Below are 8869 nucleotides of genomic sequence, written 5' to 3' on the forward strand. Positions count from 1 at the left end.
GTAGGTTTTCGAACAAAAATCATAATACCAAACTCATCAAATCCCCCTTCATATTTACCAATGTTTTTTTTTACCCTTTCTCTCCACGATGATATTTCCTAGAGACTGCCACGGACTGATAAATAGAAAGAAACGTAGGAGACAACATTTCCGTTGGCTTTATCTGTCCATTTTAATTTCATTTTCTCCGGTTAAAATTGACGGAGATAATTTTGCTGAAATTGGTCACTAATTCAGACATGAAAACAATCGAATGGTTGGACTGTCAGTGACTCTTTAAACAAATTATATTGAAAAAAAACCAAATACAGCAAAAATATAGAAAGTGGCTCTTATTTGGGAGTTAGGAGCTTCGGCAGATACAGATACCAGTTTCGGAAATATTTTGAAAAAATGGCCTTGTACGTATTTTGAAAATCGACTCCAGCCAATTCCAAGGCTTTTGACATTATTTTTTCTTTCGTGTTTACATTTCATCTCCAGTCTCTTGATATTTTCGTTCTTGAGAGCTTTGTGTTTAGTTTTCTTTTCATTCAAGGCCCACCTTCCGTTTTTTTTTTATTCACTGTCTACTGTAGGAGAATCATAAAACTGTAATGGTTTCCGTATATATGTAACGTCACACAAACACATAGTTACATGCCTACCCACTATATATATATATATATATATATATATATATATATATATATATATATATATATATATATATATATATTATATATATGTGTGTGTGTGTGTGTGTGTGTGTGTAATGTGTGTCTGTGTGTAAGTGGATATATGTATGTGCGTACGTATGAGAATCAGTTTCATATGCCATTCAATATACATGAGATTAACTGTGTTTTTCAGGTCTGTTCAAAAATGTGGAAAAATATTCCTGTTCTTTGTCAAACATTTATTTGAAATATTTGAATGCTAAACAGGTTTCTAGAACGAATTGTACAGGAACTTGATTTGATCAGAACTGAGAGAGAGAGAGAGAGAGAGAGAGAGAGAGAGAGAGAGAGAGCTCGATGAAGTTATGTTAATTTTTGTGTGACATAACATTTATAAATATTCAGTGACAATGTCATTTTCCTCTGAGGACATCATCATATTTTGTAAGTTTATTAGTTGATCTTTTGACAAAAAAGTTTTTGCAATGTTCTTGCAGATTAATGGGAGTCAGGAGAACAGTTCTCCTGTTTACCAAGGAGCTTTGCAGTTTCCGAGCGATCTTTTTAATGTCAAGTAGTCCAGTGTATAAAAAAATACTTAGTATTTCAATTTTTCTCTTTATAGCTTTGTTCCTTTCATGAACAATGAACCCGTAATCTTTCCTCTTTTGGCTAATGTAGATTTCAGTTTCCGACTTCATTATTGACATTTTGGATAGAAATCTGCTTCTTGTATTTCCCTATGGTCATTTTTTCGTAATTTTCGTTGTTTTGATATTTACGGATGAATTTATAATACATTTCGATTGACTGTCCTAGTCCTCGTATTATATTTACTCTCGAAGTGAGGAGCTATTCATGTAGCTCTTGCTACGGAAAAACCTTCAAGCGTTTTTTTGGAAATGATCTAATGTATGTGTGTCTGTGTTTTATTTATTCATCTCTTTATTTATCTATTTTTTTCTTTGTGTGGTGTCAGTCACTAAAAGATGCCAAACCGGGCAAGAATTCTGGTCGTCGTAGAAATAATTTCTCTCTAACCTTTCGTGAGTGAAGCGCTGAACATGTAAAAAACAAGAGTTCCACATTAGTCTTTTACAATACCAGCTCAGTTCCTCGCTTATTATTATTATTATTATTATTTTTTTTTTTTGTTTTTTTTTTTTGCTCTATCACAGTCCTCTAAATTCGACTGGGTGGTATTTATAGTGTGGAGTTCGGGGTTGAAAAGTAACCTTGCCAATAATTTCCTATTTTGTTGCTTGATTCTCCTCTGCATCACTCATACCTTTCTTTTTATTTTCATTAAAATTTGCTTCGTTACTACTTTCTTTTGCATAAGGGAAATTTCAGGATATAATTAGATTCCTTTTAGTGATTTAACCATCTTTTTGATGAAGTTTATGTTCGGGTTTTATGACCAGTGACATTCCTTATGGTCGTAAAGATGGGATGATGTATATATACACTCTGTGTAACCTATATACGTAAAAAAGTAATCATTTCTTATTCGTTATTCAGTTTTGATGTCTCACCAATGAACAGATTTATCAACAGATTTTACCATTGTAGGAATAATGTACTTCACTCTCGTTTCTTTGAAATATAATGTCTATCAAGGTACCATATTACGACAGTGGATCATGGAGACATGAACTATGAGGAATAGCCTATTCATTGTGTAAACTATTAAGAGGCATATCATTATTCGTCGTCAAAATTTGCTAGCCCGCCGTCTGTTATGTACCGTGGGAATTCCAAATGTAATTGCAGTTACCTGTCATAATATTTCTTGCAAACGTCATATGTTGCATGTTATCTGTTCGAGATGTTTAGTCTTCAGTTGCGCTTTAAAAAAAATAAATAGTGTGTATTCATCTTCAACTGGACATACTTTTAATGACCTATATATTCACTGATGCGATATTCTTTTAACGGAATGTAAATCAGTAAAAATTGGAACAACATTCTCTCTCTCTCTCCTCTTCTCTCTCTCTCTCTCTCTCTCTCTCTCTCTTACTCTGTTCTCAGAACATGTTTGCTTCTGCAAATTACCATTGAATTCCCTATATGGACAGAATTAACGTGACGTGCTACTAAAAGTTTGCTATTCACGGATTCTAAAATGTTGGGCCCTGTCTTGAAATATGTTGAGTAAGTCACAATTATGTTCTCTGTTTCTGTGTTTTTGGTTTGCGTTATGTTCTCTTCGATTATTTTAATGGCCATTATAATGATTATTTTTCACTTTTTTTAAATGAAAAATATCATGTCCCTCCAACTTGAAACTCAGGAAAGAGGAATAACTTTTTAAGATATTAATTTTCATTACCAGTTTACTCAAAAGACTATCCCACGAGAGACTGCGTCAACTGTTGCACTTATCTAAAGAGGGGAGATGAAATATTATGCCTTAAGTTATTAGCATTAAAAAGTTTATTGTATTTCCTTTCCTTGTAGAGATGTTACTCTTAATTGCTATTTAGCCTAAACATATTGCTTATAGTCAGGTGGTTTGTGTCACTTTACAGTGGAGCATTGTCAATAATGTTTTTATATTGATGATTAATATATATCTTAAATGAAAACGTTATTATATATCAATGTAGTATTATGCAATTTCTGTTTCCTATTTTCAAATCCATTGTTGGTATAAAAAATATGACGGTCTTTCAAAGCGGATTTTATTTTGAATAAACGATCATTTTTTTCATTCAATGATTTACGCGATTCAGTCATAACCCATAGTCTGAAGAAAAGACAGGAAGAGCCCTTAAGTACATGAACGCACTTTCATACACGCGCGCGCGCACACACATACACAGAGACATAGATGAGTGTGTGTATATGTATATGTATATATATATACATATATATATATATATTGGGATACAATCCACAATGAAGTAAATTCATTGTGGATTGTATCCCCATTTACTTAGAGGTACGACATAGTACCTGGCTTCTGCATATATATATATATTTAAATATATATATACACACACACACACACACACACACACACATATATATATATATATATATATATATATATATATATATATATATTTATATATATATATATATATCATATATATATATATATATATATATATATATATATATATATATATATTATATTTATATATATATATATATATATATATATAAATATATATATATATATATATATATATATATATATATAGATATATATATATATATATATATATATATATATATATTATATATCGAACTACAAATGTCTTTAATATCTAATTCACTCTACCTCGGAATTAATATATTTCATATATGTTTAACCGAGGGGAATTTATTAAGCGATAATAGAATTGGCGATCGACAGGCGCGAACCATCGACCTCTCAATTCCAGGACTGGGGCTTCACTGCCAGTCCTGAAATTGAGAGGTCGATGGTTCGCGCCTGTCGATCGCCAATTCAATTATCGCTTAATAACTTCCCCCTCAGTTAAACATATATGAAAATATAATAATTCCGAGGTAGAGCGAATTAGATAATAAAGGACATTTGTAGTTCGATATATGTATATGAATCACGGTGGTAATGTGAATAGCATTATCTAATATATATAATATCTATATATTATATATCTATTATATATATATAATATTAATCTAATATATTATATATATATCTATTAATATAATATATAAATAAATAAATTAAATATAAATATACATATTATTATATATATATATATATATATATATATATATAATATAATATTATATATATTTATTGGTATATATGATATATATATATGTTCCTTACCAATATATGTTTATCTCAATGTTTAATGTCTTCGTCATTATTGCTCCTTATTTTGTTTGTTGTATGTGAATTTTTTCAAGTCTTCAAATATGATTACGAGGGGGAATTATATTTTTTTTGTGTGGTTATCGGCTAGTAATTAATACTCTCACTCGTATTGTATAAGGCTAAATAAATATTATTTTCTCATTATCATCCCTGAAAAATAGCTTTTGATTTTATTTGAAAAGATGTTTCATATCTTTCTGTGCATTTTTACCTTGCGAATATTCGATGACATGTTATTAATGGTTGCTGAATTGAAGTTTTTATTATTCCTTATTCGAAATAGGGAATATCAATTAAGTGAACTAACCAATGGAATCTTCCTAAGGAATTACCTTCAAAGCAGCTTTGATCAATTCTCTCGGCCAAAGTGGCTCTTTCTTTTTCTTATTTCTCCATCTATTTCTTAATTTACTTTGTATTGGTTAATGCGTAATGCCTGCATAATTTAGACTACTTCTCCTAATTAGTATTGCCTGTACATATTTTGTTTGCCGTGTTAATGTGTACGTATTTTTAAATGAACACACACAAGGTGGTCATATTTTAAGTGTTTGGCGTAACATTGATTCTGGTAAAGGTTATAATTTGCGTCAGCCTTCTGGTTTAACTGCAATGCTTCTTTTCACTTCCGATCTATGTGTTTCTTTCATATCTTCCCACTTAGCTGTCTAACTTTTTCGATACATAGATTTCATTTTCACCTCTCATTTAAGATCCTGTGATGTTTATGGGTCGTGATGAAACAGCCTATTATTTTTATTGTAATGCCTGACGTGAAAGCAGTGTATACGTATTATGATTATACGGTTATCTAAGCTGTCTGTAAGCTATCTTCCGGGTCGTTCATTTTTATCTCTTTTCTAGACTAAAGCAGCAGTCATTTATCATTTACACAGTGAAACATTCGGAGTCCCATTAAGTATTCAAAACTTGCGTTTTGCGCTTCAAAAGTTTTACAAGAGTCGCGGTATAGCATTTTAAATGCTGAATGATGAATCCGGGTCTTGTATCATTTATTCATGTCATAAGAGCGTAACGAAGTGTTGTTTGATAGGAAATGTAGAGCTAAAAGGATTTTACTTTTTTTTTCATACGTGATTTATCATCTATCTAGATGAGCTTCATAATGTGGAGAATATAGCTGTAATTACTTTTTTTTTTTTTAACTATATAGCTAATTTATATGATAAAAAAAATCCATGAATATTTCCAGTGATTGTTCAGTAAAGTTGTAACTTAACTTTAGGATAAAATCTTATTTCAGTAACAAATTAATTTTTTTAATAAAGAAAATAGGTTTATCATTAATTGAAGATACGCTGTTTTAATTCATTTGTGTAAAAGGAATGTGTGGAATTTTTTAGAATAATATGAAACATTTACAGCTATATAAAGATCTTGCATCTCTTCTTGGGCAGGGTAATAGAAGTTAGCTAAGCGATTCGTAGTTTAGACGTCAATTGAGTTTAACCTTTTTTTATTATGTGTGTATATATTAATTAATATTTATTTTATTTATTTATTATCTAAGTTATTTTTTTTACATTTGTTCATTTATTGATTTGGTTATCTGTTCATTAGACGTGAGTCCTTATTGATAATGGTGACAGAAATTTACCTACTTCATATCCTTTGATCAATAATTTAAACGTTCATCTTCTTAATTTTACAATTTAGAGAAGTTAGAGATCAAGCACTAAACCCTTCTTCTCCTCGGCACTATAATCAAGCACATTCAAAAACACAAGATGCCTCAGTTTACTGTCCTTGTTATTTGTAACCTTGAAACACCTCAAGTTACAGGCTTGTTTTATATTTTATGGATTAAGAATTTACTAAATTAAAAGTTTGACTCCGAATACCATAGTGTATCTAGGTGGGCCAAACAGTCCAGATTCCCTTGCCTAATATATCCTGAGAGTTCCTGATAAAGACCGGTATCGATTATCGATAACCTGGCATTGGAACGGTTTATCTTAATAGGTTGTTGCTGTCAACTATGTTAGAGGCATTTTGGAATAAATAGAAATTCGTAATGAGAGGTATTCCGTTTAAAAAGAAAATATTTTATTTAAGAAAGTAATAACTATATGTGTCAAAATCAACAAGGGACATGGGTTTAAGATGAACTGACACTTTTTAAATAAAAGTATATACAAAAGATTACAGTGGACTAATAGTTTTATTTTGTTGAGGGAATGTTACCAACTGGTACTGTTATAACGAACTAAATGCCAATCAGACCCATGAAAACTCTTCAGCGTCCATCATTTTTATTTTAGTCAGGGGAACCCTTTCAGGTTTAACAGACAGGAAAACAAGTTTAGCAGATTTTATTATAAAAAGTTTGTTCACGACCAAATGTTTTTGAAGATTTCTGTGAATGAGGCCATGGGGTCCATTGTATATACGCATCAGTTCTGTGGTTTTCTTATTGGTTCATTGTGTGTAGAAAAAGTATATAAAGATTATACATTCTTACAGCGAAGCTTAAGTGACTATCCGTGTATGTAAGTGGGAAAACACGAATCAAGTTAGCACTGAAACAAATGTTTTCATGGTTTTATATATTTACGCAGCCTTTATTTTAACCAACCGACCCATGAATTATTACATATTTTGAATTAAACTGGTTTTCCCACTTATTTCATAAATTTCCTTTTATAAGTACATCCTCATATACTACACATTACAAACAGCTGCGAACAGGAGCGATATGGAAGCCCTGCATTTGACTATAGACTATACATGTTGGGCATGAACAAGCTTCTTAATGATACATTGCAATCAGTTTACTACTTTCCTCCTCCATGCTTCTATTTTCAATATTGCATTAAAAATTTTCATCATAAAATTTTATTTCAGTCAAACAAGGTAGAAGATGCCACGAAGACTTCGTTTTGTAAGGTAACCCAAGGGCAGGTTATAATATCTGTAAAGTTTTATATGGAATTGAAGAGATAAGCGGAATAGGTGATACTTTCAAATTTATCTTTGAATTTGTTCATAACTTTAATTCCGATGGAATGCTTACACATGCAAAATTATATATATATAATATATAGTATATTATATTATATATATATATATATATATATATATATATATATATATATATATATGCATACGTCTTAAATCTCTTTAATATTGACAGTTCTTATATTTTGCGATTACTGAGGTAACATACAATATACCATCAGTCTGTACTCAGTCGATGATTCTAAATATATTGCCTTATGTGAGCGTAATGAAATGATATTTTTTGAAGCTATTTCACCAGCTGAACTAAGCAACGGCATCAAATCACACTCCTGTTTTGGCTTTTTTCCTGGTGAATTCATATTGTTCTGTTTTACTGCTCTGAAGAAAGGTTTTTCCTCCCAAATTGCATTTTTGTTGCTGTTTTTAATAATATGGTTTTTACAATATATTTATGATACAGTATATATATATATATATATATATATATATATACACAAACACACACACATATATATATATATATATATATATATATATATTATATATATATATATATATATATATATATATATATATATATATATAAATATATATATATATATATATATATATATATATATATATATATATATATATATTATATATATATATATATATATATATATGTATGTATATATATGTGTGTGTGTGTGAAATTGCATGAAGTAAGATGGTTGTAGGTGTTTGACAATTAATGGTTGTAGTTCATAAAAACTATAAGATGCATAGACTTTTCTTTTGAATAGATAGTTAACTCAACCTCTTGCTTTTTATGTTTACTTCAAGTTTGGGCAATGACACCCAAAATGAGTCCTAGCTTAGACAAGGGTTGATTTTATTCTGCAAGCAATGATACATACATTGTTTAATTACTCTGAAAAATGATTTTTACGTAGAAGTAATCGGTATAACGTATACACGTGTATATAGTAATGTCAGTATAGGTAGCCCTTTCCCTTTTAACTTTTATCGAAATATTTCCCCCATTTCATGAATAGATAAAACCTTGTCAAATAGAGTTTACCATTCATTTTCAATAATGACATGCTCTCTCTCTATCTCTCTTTCTGTATGTGTGGCCTCATTGACCTTTCTATGCCCAAAACCCAATCATATATTAAAGGAACTGTATGGGTACGTTTACGGAAACTATACGGCTCTGTTGACCTAAGCAGTGATTTATGCGCCTGATTTGTATAATCAGGGCGAAGAGAAATAGGAAAGAAATATAATAATAATAATAATAATAATAATAATAATAATAATAATAATAATAATAATAATAATAATAACAACAACAAGGACTGAAGGGATAAAGCTACCAGATGGG

This window comes from Macrobrachium nipponense, chromosome 6 (genome assembly GCF_015104395.2).
Source record: "Macrobrachium nipponense isolate FS-2020 chromosome 6, ASM1510439v2, whole genome shotgun sequence".
In the NCBI taxonomy this organism is placed as follows: Eukaryota; Metazoa; Arthropoda; class Malacostraca; order Decapoda; family Palaemonidae; genus Macrobrachium; species Macrobrachium nipponense.